General features: G+C 37.3%; 1 long non-coding RNA gene across 2 annotated transcripts; it reads left to right on the forward strand.

Annotated features, from left to right (window-relative positions):
* Nucleotides 1-1,058: 1,058 nt before the first annotated feature.
* LOC121882627 lies at nucleotides 1,059-6,247 on the forward strand. Of its 2 annotated transcripts, none has more exons than XR_006092131.1 (3): nucleotides 1,059-1,188; nucleotides 4,442-4,496; nucleotides 5,967-6,247. It is a non-coding gene; the product is annotated as an uncharacterized LOC121882627 (long non-coding RNA). The 2 variants fall into 2 exon arrangements; XR_006092132.1 differs by lacking the exon at nucleotides 1,059-1,188 and adding an exon at nucleotides 2,663-4,146.
* The last annotated feature ends 6,028 nt before the right edge of the window (nucleotides 6,248-12,275 follow it).

Below are 12,275 nucleotides of genomic sequence, written 5' to 3' on the forward strand. Positions count from 1 at the left end.
CAAAGCATTTTATTAGCATTCTGTAAAGCCATGAGTAAAGTTGTTGTATGAGATAAAAGGTCAGAGCCTGCAGTAGTTTGTGTCACATTATTTGATGTTGTTTTCAATTCAACACTGAACAGGCAAGTCTCTGTTTCAGGTCTGGTGTCATTATAAATTTAAGAAGCCTGTCATTGTTCTTCCATAAAACACCACTAACATCTAACTAGTCCTGGTTTAGAAAGCCACCAATTTTCTGTTGAGGCAGATTTACAGTCCAGCAAAATATGGCAATCTCACCCTCACACAAAGACAATCTGTCCGTGTGTTACTGTGGCCAAATTTGGACTTGAGTTTCCGACTTCACTGGTGTGCCTGCAAGCCTTGCTCTGTCATGGAAAAATTGTGAATAATATCCCATCATTTAAATTTCTAAAAAAGGTGAGTTTCTATATATATTTTGGCTACACATCTGCAATCCTAATTTGACCTTCATTCCTTGATTATAAATGTACTCCTCTCTAAATGTGACCTTTCATTCACATATAAGATTTCCAAAATGGAAAGAATGTTATTTAAATATTTAAAGGACAAGCTCTGCCTGGAAGTCTTGCTTTGTGTCTGGAGTTCATGGTACAATAGCTGATGTTTATTCTATTCTTGTATTAAGGCAATAAATTACAGTCTAGTAAATCAATATATATAAACAATGCCAGTAATATGGAGCCAGTCATTCAACAGGGAAGGCCATACTGCAGGCACAGGATGAGCTTGTTAACATGTGACAGTAATGACACAAACCAAACAACTGCAATTTCTGTTCTTTTATGTTAATCTAGCTACAATAGTGTTACAGTAGTGTGAACGGTAATTCCCAACCATGGGGTACTCACATAGACTGTAAAAAACTATGGACGTTGCCACTGTGAGGTCACCCATTGGTTTCTGAAGAGCAGTTTTGAAGCTCGAAGTGGGCAGATCCTGCCGTCACTATCTTGGCAGGGCCTGACTCTGCCTAACTCCCAGCTAATCCAAGATAGGCAAAGAGGTGGAGCTGAGCAGGCCGAATGAAGTCTGGTTCCTGAAACACGCCCACCTAGCTCGAAGCTGCCAAGCTAGCTAAGGCTAACAAGCTAGGCCATGTGGCTAACGCTGTGGTCTTCTTGCTCCCAGTTGGTACCGTTACTGCCGCACCTTACATTACTTACGGTAAATTAACCTGAAACTATAAAACAAAACTTGAAATAATTATATATGTTATTGAGATTATACTACACAAGCTTAAAATGCTTCAGTGTTTTTTTGAATATGTGATTGTGATCATTTGCAAGACTAGATTTTGTTGAGACTTGCAGAAATTTGGCCACGAATCAGCATATTGTTTATTTAATACATATCTATCTGAAAATTTGAAGGTAATCAAATAACTTGAATTTAGATGTCCTTATAACTTTAGTTATGAGTCGTTTATTTGGATGTCACTTGATAGTACTTTTAATAAACGTATAATCGCTTTGCATCGGGGTTACATAAGTTGATGTTAATAAGCTAAGTTGCATGTGATGGTAGCCATTTAGTATCCTTGCAATAAATATTTTATTGATACTGGCCTGCAAAGCCATAATTATTATTGCTGCTTTTTCAGCCTAGTAAGGAATGATACCAAACATGAAATTTGAAACACTGTAGTTCAATTCTCAGTGTGCATAACGGCTTACATTAAAGATTATAGTTCCCCACACCACTATTGCAAAGTGAGTATATTTATGGTTTTGACACTGATAGAAGTCCGTGGGGGAGTGAAACGTATGTGTCCTGCTATTGACAGCACTGTGTGAGATTATTATCTAGAATATGACTGTTGAGAAAGAAAGGCACTTTCATATTTGTTACAAGATGTTTATTTCTTTCAGTGCATCGGTCCTTGAGGTCATGGCCACCTGGGACGTTCACTTATTGGACCCTTGGTACTGTTCTGGTCAAATTGACCTTGGACGTTATTGGGGTTTGAAAAGCAATACAGAGATAAAAATCTACATATATCTAACAAATATTGTCTCTCTGAATTCCAAACAATATAGATAACATATATAATTAATATTTGCAATTTATCTCTGCTAGATCACATTTAATAATGGAAGTGTCATTCAGTTTTTGTTATGAAGTTATAATTTGTGAAAAAAAATTCCACTATAATAAAGACTTGGGTGGCATAAATCATGCTTATCTAGGAAAAATTGAAATTAAATTAAATTAAATTAATAATAAACGTTTTCATTTACGTTTATTATTTTGATTTTCACCTTTATTTTACTATAATCAAAGCCGTAAAACCAATACAGGTGAAGAACAACAATAGAAACACGAGAACCAAACTTAGATTGTTTTAGTCATTTTTCTTTATTGGCTCCATCAACATGAGACTATCCAATATGGAACTCAACATTAACATGATGTAGAGTTATTTATCTGTTTTGTCCCTCCCCCAGTGCGAGGGGTACAGTGCGAGAAAGTTTAGAATGTTTTGGAATAACATTGTGCAGGTTCCCACTCTATAGAAGGAAAAGACAGAGGGAAAGCGGGAGCAGACGGCTTCTTCGTGCTTGGATTGTAACAATGTAGTCTCTCTCTCTATCTGTGTGTGTGTGTGTGTGTGTGTGTGAGTGAGTGACTGAGTGAGTGAGTGGGTGAGTGAGTGAGAGTGAGAGTGTGTGTGTGTGTCTGCGTGTCTCTGTGTGTATGTGGGTCAAGTTGACCCAAACATCGTATGAAAGACATAAATGTGTTTGGGATTGTAGCATGTGTGGTTTTTTTTCATTTACATGTTCTTCACAGAAAATAAGCTAAGGCCATGAAGTTTCAGGTTGAAAAACTGTATCTTTGTATCATTTTTTTGTTTTTAGTAAAATTTGACCCAAACACCACTTGAAGGTTAAGTAGAAAGTGAAAATACTCCCACACAACGTTTCAGACTTCTGACCTTTCTCAAGACATTGCCTTGAAATGTCTTGAGAAAGGTCAGAAGACCGAAATGTTGACAAATAATGCAGAGCCCATTTCTGTTTGCTTCACTTACTACTTGAAGATAACTATGGAGCCTTACACCCAGCAGCAGAGCCTGAGAAGGTTTTAGAGAGTGCCTTTTTATTTGCTGCTCTGATAGAAGTCTAGTTTAAACACAGAAGAATGTGACACATCCAAACAAACCCGTGGGTCAGGTGCTGGATAAAAGGGCTCAAAGTGCAAAAACAAAGAATTACCTGCACACTCAATAGTTTTTGAAGCGCCCTATAAAGTATAGTTTATTTGTGACGTTGCAAAGTTATCTCAGTAATAGATCACAAGCTGTAGTAGCTGATGGCTATCAGTCCAGTTTTATGAATGTGAACAAAGGTGCACCACAGGGCTCTATTTCAGGACCACTTTTATTCACAATTTTTATAAATGAATTAGGAGAAAACCTTAGGAACAGTAAAATTAATTTGTATGCAGACGACGCTATTCTCTATACAACAGCACCCTCTGCTGCTCAAGCTGTTCAAAATATTCATTTTGACTTCTGTGCTGTACAGCAAACTTTACTTGATATTAAATTACTGTTAAACTCAGATAAAACTGAATGTATGTTGCTTTCTAAAAAATTAACTGTGCCAATGATGTAAATATTAACAGTCTGGATGGTACACAAATTGAAAGAGTATCCTCTTACAAATATCTTGGTTTCTGGATTGATGGTAATCTGTGCTTCAAAAAGCAAATTAATGAACTAACTAAATCACTAAAAGCAAAATTGGTATTCGTTTACAGAACTAAGACTTGTTTTACCCAGAACTGCAGAAAACAAATTATTCAATCACCTTTTTATCCATTTCAGACTACAGCGATACAATTTAGATGCACATTCCTGCTGCTACACTTAAATCTGTAGATTCAGTATATCATTCAGCTCTTAGATTCATAACCAGAGATAGCTTTAGAACACAGCATTGTATATTATAGGAGAAGTTGGGTGACAATCGTTGGCAGTGAGAAGGGAACAACACTGTATTCTATTTATTTACAAAGCACTACTGAGCAAACTTTCTACGTATATCACATCTTCTCAATTATAGATCACTATCACACTACACTAGATCCCAGTATTATTTGGTTCTTGAAGAACATCAGGTTAGTACTGAGGTTGGAAAATTAGCTTTTAAATATTTCACTCCCCAGAAGTGGCACAATTTGCAAAAGCTTGCTAAAATGGAACAGCTGATCCTTTTCATTCATTTCAAATGTCTTTTGGCAGATTTGGTACAGTATGAATGTATGTGTTTTCTATGAATGATGTTGATGTCTTTGGTTGAATGTCTTTGAATGTTGTCTCTATTTATATGTTTGCTGTAAATCTTGTTGTTTGTTACTTTGAATTTGTACACTGTAAATTTTGTTTTTTATTTTCTGTATGTTCTGTATTCAGGGCAGCCTTGGAAAAGAGAGCATGCTCTTAATGGCTCCTCCCTGCAGGAATAAAGGTAAAGAAGAAATAATAAAGAAATGCAGTGATGCAAAAAGAAACATAATCAGGTGATCAAATGCACCTCTGGCAAATAGGTGCATTCTATCAGCAGATTGTGTGTGTATGGGTTTTTGTTTGTTTTTTTCTTTACTCTTAAGTATATTTAGTCTGATCCATATTATATAACAAAAATAATAACCACTACACAAGCAACAGTTTAAAGATGTGTAACAGTTGTAATAGTATTATAATGATAGAATCTGTCCCCTGGATTTTTCATGTGACAGTAAAATGCATAGTTTTTCAATGTCATAATCACTTATGGAACACACGATTGACATGAGTTTAGTAAGTTCTGTAAGTGTTAAGGACAACAATGGAAAAAAAATTGAATGCAACGGACAAGCTTAGTCTTCACTGAAGTCACACATAACGACACATCAACAATTAAAACAAACAATTTCAATATAGCCTGTGTTAGTAAACGTTAAGCTACTTTGCACAATTCCTCCTGAAATGCAGGCATATCATCATCTGTCAATGTTTCAGCCCACAGCTGATCACAATCAGTTGGTTTCTGGAGTGTAATAACCTTAAAATGCCTAAAATGTTTGGGTTCATTGGCCGTCAAATTTTACGTTACTGTGTAGCTTCAATAACCAACTCCAGCTCAACCAATAACGTATTCAACATCTAGGTTAACATTATTTCTGGAACCATGCTGGAATGTGACATTAATATTTTTAAGTAACACACACCTAATTGTAATTGCACGCAGTTCAGTTTTTAATGTGCCTAGACAAGACTAGCATTAATGTTATGTTAACATTACATTGCCTATATGACAAGTTTAATATTAACATTGCATAACGTTAGCTAACTAACGTGGTGGACCTTTATTTTCCAACGTTAGATATTTGCATGGAAAATTCTCCTAAAGGAACGGACACCACAGCACAGCTGAGAGGTCAAGTTCAGTGACTCGAACATGGACTTGAATTAGCTGAGGTGACACCTAGCAGACAGCTAGCAGCTAGCTAGTCACCCATGACTGCACCACCTGTCACTCAAAGTGGCCGCACCCTTAATTATGCTTATTAGATGGCTTTGTTGTATACTTGATTCTGATTGGTCATTTACAGCATTCTATAGTCTTTTATTTCTGAATAGCAGACTGCTGCTATGAATAACAGACTGTTGCTATGGACACAGTTCTGAGACTCTGGAGGACCGCGTCCAATCATATCAATCCGCAAAAAGAAGTCTGATAAAATTACCAACTGTAGCTCATTGGCAACCCTGTGGCAAAAAAACAACTATTGGGCTCCAACCATTACAGAAAGGAAAAAATGCAGCAAGATCTTGTTCCCCAATCCAGGCAACAGCAGCAGATCTGGTGGGCGCCTCTCCTAACTTAAGCGATAAGCAGTAGAGATACTAGTAATATTGTCACCAGATGTAACATTAGAAACAATTGTGTTTCCAGGTGTGTCAACTGCATAGCCTCAGCAAGAAGGAAATGCAGAGATGAATGAGGACAGAAACGTCAACATCAATATTTCCAAAGAAGTCCCATTCACTTTGTCTCACTTCACCATCAATGAAAATTATTAGTTTAACGTGAATTATAAAGCTAAGTAAGCTCATCTTAAGAAGGCTAGAGTTTACGGTGCTATGGATGCAGATCTAACCGTAAAATCTAACAGACTATTTTTTTAGTGGAAGCAATAAAATCATTTTTAAATCAATAAAACCATTTTAAATCAATATTTTGTGTCAAATTGTTGATTTCTTTAGTAAATAGTCGTGTAATAAGCGGGATAATGTACAGCAAGCGGGTGATTATTACGAAATGAACCCCTTCAGAGTGATTCAGTGTATAATCCATTCATAAGCAATTTGGAACATACAGTATGCATGGTGTCGATGAAGTGTACATGATGAAGGGACCTGAGTTCATCTGACAGAGCTGTGGGGCTACAGTTAATATAGATAATAAAACCAATGTAGATCAGTTTCTTGTATTGTGAATACATTATTTTGCTTAATTTATATGTTCAGTGAGAAAAAGAGGTCTGACAATAAGTGTCACATAATGACCTTTTCATGCGCACTGTACTGTGGTCTCATCACACTGTGCTGTGCAACAACGACGTTAGTTGTGATAGTCTTCAGCACATGTTCCTTTCAGTTTTATTTTGAAAATGTTGTAAGTCCAGTAAGAGGGCTTCCAGGAATATGCTGGAAATAACAGTTATTACGATAATTCACAGTGACTGTTGACAAGTTCTCCAAAGGTTAAGAAGAGTTGTCGAGGCCATTACGTCCTGCACATTTTCACCCAGACAGAAAGAACTGTACACAGAGTGGCTTGTGAGGGCTTGTGTTTACAGTTCATCCTTGCATGTGAGCTTTGTTTGAAGGCTATTAATGAGTTGCAGGAGAGGCATTCATAATGTGCACCAGCTCAACAGCAGGTGAAGGGGGGATTATAGTTTGGTCTCATTCAACAGACGAAGGTCTGTTCTCATACAGGAAAGGAATATCTCTCCTCCATTACAATCATTTGATAGCTAGTAAGTATGCCCATTGCTACTGATTGCTGATTGCTACTGTGCCATAGACAAAATTACCCGTAGATCAATACAACATCCAACCGTTACTACTGCAACAGGTGGATTTTTGGCTTTCAAATAAGCAGACAGCATCACAGTACATTTCCTTCTTGAACCCTGAAAAATAATGAACAAATCTGTAAACTTACCACGCGATTTGGATCAAGATGCATTAACTGACATATCTGTTGGACCTCAACACTAGCTAGTTAGCGTACTTATCGACTGTGCCTAAATTGGTAAGGGGATGCATAAGACCTGTAGTATCAAAGCAGTTGATTACAACAGTTTTTTTTAAATCCTGCAAATAAAACAGTTTTTGTCATCATTGTTGATAATACTGTGTCTCCTTATTTCTTTAAAAATGAAAGTATATTAGTTAGAACCATGGATTACATGGATAATATTACACAACCTCTGATCCTGCTGATCTTAACAGTTAATTAACTTATTTGCTCTCAATCAATATGACTCCAGCTCTCAGTGATCTCTGGGTAATTTGCTGAAAAGCAAAAGCATGGGGATATTCAGTGGTCAACAGGGCCAGAGGGGTGAGATGAATAATTATATTACATAAGTGCATCAGAATTGTGTCCAAATGATTATATGGGCATGAATGTAAACCACAGGGTGCTTTGTTTGGTGGGAATGTTGAACAGCAATACAAATACAGTCTGTTTTCTAAAGCAAAGCCTCGGCCTTGCAATCAATGTGTAATAAAGACACTTTAGAATGTCTTTAATGGTACATAAAATTACCCCAGACAACTATCACTAAAATTATGTTTGAGCAGGAGCACAACGCCAGTTACTATCTTCACCCAGTATCAAGTATAAAAAGAAGTAAGTACCCTCCTGACTCTATCAGGCACCTTAATTTTTACCTTACTTTCATAAGGGAGACCTGGCAAAAATCACACAATCACATCTAACAGAACAAAAACACTTACTGAGAGACACGAGAAAGATAAAAACTTGACTATTCAAAGCAGTTACATTATTCATGGCATCCCAAGCTATCATTTCTAACGTAACAAATAAAACCCTCTCAAAAATCTTAATCATAATCACAACTTTTAACCATTTACCTGTCCCCTGCAGCTGTGAGGTAGGTCATCTCATCAACCACAAACCTGCAATAATCTGCATAAGACCAGAATATAGTAATCATCTAGAATTGACTCCTCAAAACAGTGTTTACATTTAAGTCCTGTAACTTAAAAATTTAAATATGAGCTGATGTATATTTCAGTGGCATTAATAAACACCGCTGCCATGTAAGTCATCACGTTTCAGTGAGCAGCAAAAGAATAGACCTCAAAGTAAATACAAAACAGAAATCAATTACAGTGATTACAGTGGCTGGAAAAGTCATCAAACAGGTCTGGCAAGATGAACAGTAGCTTAGCAACAGAGTTGATAAGGTTATTTCTTAACCACCAGCCATCTGCCTTAACCTTTATCTGACCAGACACACCTCACTAAAGCTATTAATATAATGTATCAATGCTGGATGTCACACATAAGGCCAGGGACACTTGTGACAGCTGATTTTGATAAACTTGTTGAGATATTGATGTTTAAATGTTTTCGTCGTACAGAGGAACTGAAAACACTCGCCTTCACTGTCAACTATTTTTTTTACAAGCCAATCAGGTCTCTGTTTCCCCAGTGTGCCAGTACAGCTTCATTTATAGACCAAAGTAACACTGAAACAGGTTTTTCTTGCTGTAATCATTCCTCCTGTTCATACTGACAATTAGAATATCCCTTTATAATGCACTTACAGTGTAAGTGATGGGGGACAAAATTCAGAAGCCTTCTTCTGTGCAAAAATGTTTTTAAAAGTTTATCTGAAGCTAATATGAAGCGTCAGCCGTCCAAATGAGTCAAATCAAGTAGATATCTTTCAGTCTTGTTAGTGCCAAAGTCCCTTTTTTTGTTACTATACTTCCACCGCAGCTCAACAGGGAAACACAAAGAGAATTTGATGCTAAAAACCCTGTAAATGTTTTCTTTTTAGAGTCAGCATAGCAAGACAGGAAACAGGGGGAGAGAGGGTGTGACATGCAGCAAGTGTCCCCCAGCAATCAAACTGTGGACGTTGCGGCCATATGGCATGCGCCCCTAACCACCAGGCCATCAGATAAACTTTTAAATGCATTTTTGCAAAAAATGATACACTGTGGATTTTAGCCCCCATCACTTACATTGACAGTGCATTTGAAGGGGATCTTTTAATGAACAGGAGGAATGATTACAGAGAGGAAAACCTTTTTCAGTGTTCATATGGACACCTGACTGTTGTTTTAAGAAAGACGTGAAAAACTGTGAACCTGTCCTTTAACAGCTAATGGGTTAAAACAACAAGCCTCCAAAGTGTTCAAACATACAGCTTTTGAAAATAATACAAATGGTTTTAATTAGCTTCATATATGATCTTGTTTATTTTAGATGAGAACTATACTGTGTGTAATGTTAAATTATTTTAAATAAGGACTATTCTTTCACATTATCACATTGCCCATAATTAAAATATATCTAAAGCATGTTCTGATTGTGTGATTATGATAAGAATCGCTGTCATACAGTATTTTTGTTATATAGCAAGAAAAATCATGTAAAATTAGCCTGTCCAGCACTTATAATTAATGAATGGTAATCAGATTATAGGAGAGATTTTGATCCCTCTAGTGAATTACATTGTTGATTACATTTGTCAGCGGGTGATCTTTGATCTGAACAGCCCTGCCTTTGCTCTGAACAGTGCAGATGTACATGTTACATAACAGAGCCGAGCTACAGGGTCACCAGTGATGTGCATGTAAAGTACGCACAGGTGAGTATTGCTGAGCGATGATCATGAATAATTCTGTGGTCAGTTCAGTTTGGACTGCTGAGCCGCAGAGCACAAAGGTGGACAGTTTTCACATGAAGCTTTGAACAGGTCGTGACCTGCCTCAGTCTGCACAGCTGACCCTGCCATGTGACATTTCAGTGGCGTGTACACGCACTGCTCCCTTTCTCCTCCTGCAGGTCCAACCTCACACCACTGGAGGTTGGCTGTCAATCAGATGTTTCCAGGCCATTCAGCGTGAAACGATAATGCTCCTGGGCACTCAGTTTTTTCATGGCTGCCACAGATGTTTTGCCTCTTCGAGGGCACATTTAAAGCAAAACAGGTTCACTGCAGATGATGTTTAGCACCTATCCCACAATACATGCAGTCAATGAATGGTCAGTAGCTGATCCTTAGCTTGGTTTTGTCTCACAAGCTGCAGGGCGCATTTCATACAGACCACAGTGCCATGAAATTTGTTGTTGATGTTCATGGACAGAGATAGGAAGGAAGTCATATTATTTACTCCAGCCACTTGGAATAGTCATCAAATGAATTTTTAAATGAGGCTATTATAAATTTTATGACAAATAACTCCTTTGCTAACTGACTCCTTGTTGTCTGCTTCATCTGTTGCTTTTTTGTGTGTGTTTATGCAACTTTTTATGTTCCTGTCTTTGTTAGGTTTTTTCTGCAAAAAGGTTTCCACCCTCCAACAGGACTTAATTTTTTTTAGGTCAAATAAACAAATAAAATGGTCCCCAGAGGTTGAATCCTAGTATTTCGGGGGACTCCCATGACCATTCCTTGCGTACCACTGTCAGGCCAAAAAAATTCAAATCCTTCAAAGGAAATGCAGAGGGTGAACTTTCTCCATTTTGGACACTTTTGCTCCATCTTCAAGTCAACATGTCAAATGTTCACACACTGATAATATGATTTCCATTACTTTCATGCTCCCAAGAGGATACACCCTTTTTTTTTTTTTTTTTTTTTTTTGACGATAGCCTTTACCCCAGTGCCACCCTCGGGGCAGACTTCACATTAGAAGTCCTACTACTGGTAAGAATGGCAAAATAATCAGTATACTTTAAAATCTGTCTGACTCCAACACTTCCACATTGCAATGCCACTTGCAATCTCTATGGTTTTAGACTCAATCTTATGATGTTAGAAGCTGCAGTGTAGATACAGTATCTGTATTTTTGTTGCAACTGTAAATTTACAAAATTATCCAGCACATAAAAAAGTCTAATTCCCAGGTATCATCAACACAGGTTTTTCATAACTTTATGAGACAAGCATATTGTACAGGAAATCTGCTGCAGTTACAAGATAGTCGCAGTTTTTTTGCATTCATGACAGCACCTGAGTTATTATTACTAAATGTCAAGTGGTGGGAGCCCAGAGCTTTTTTTGCTGTCTGTGGTGAGAAAAGAGACACTTCACTGAGAGTCACTGAGCAGAAGACTTCTTGTTCTCATCAACTGTCTGGGACGTCACCAAGAATCCTGTTTAGCACCCTGTTAAAGCAGAGGAGTGAAACAAGGAGAGTTCACCATAAAACAATCCCTGCAGCAAAGATGAATCAGTATGTGAAATCATAATTTCCTCCAGTTTTTCGTGTTTGCAGAACCACAGATGATTAAAGGTACTTGCATTGCAGATATTATTAAAAAGTAGTTCATTTTAATATATTTTTTCATGTTCCTCTGGTGGCATTTGTCTGATATGGTACATATGGGATTAGTCTGTAACACACATCTCTAATTTAGAATGAAATCAAGATTTGTCTGATGACACTGGCTTCTCATTTGTAGGTTTTGAAAAGCCAAAGATTGGCTGTGTAAGTGAAAAGAGACAGCATCCTTTTGGAAAGTGGAATGCATGTTCTAATTTTAAGCAATGTGAGGCCACAGAGGGGGGCACATTTTCTGTGGTCCCACTTTTAAATCCTAGGTGCTCCATAAGGTCTTTGTCTCCCCCTGCTGTTTATCTAGGATGATTATTACGCTGCCTTTAATGTCCGCTTGTAAACTTGGATTTTATATTTCTGCACACAAAAACAACTTGTATTTAAATGCATTGGGTAGCTTTTAACATGTAGTGTTTGCATTGACAGTTGTATCAAGCAAACAGAGGTTGTTTGTGTTACAGTGTCAAGATGAAAAAGGGTAAGTAAACATTAACTGACGTCTAAATTCACTGAAATCTGGCAAGTAGCCAAGCTTACCGAAAACATTGACAGAACTTCTGCCAGGCTTAAAGGACCACCACTCAGTTATTAGAGCAGAGCAGTTTTAGGCTTAAATATGGTAACATTAAAGATGGATGTAATGTGG

The sequence above is a fragment of the Thunnus maccoyii genome, chromosome 17 (assembly GCF_910596095.1).
Source record: "Thunnus maccoyii chromosome 17, fThuMac1.1, whole genome shotgun sequence".
Classification (NCBI taxonomy): domain Eukaryota; kingdom Metazoa; phylum Chordata; class Actinopteri; order Scombriformes; family Scombridae; genus Thunnus; species Thunnus maccoyii.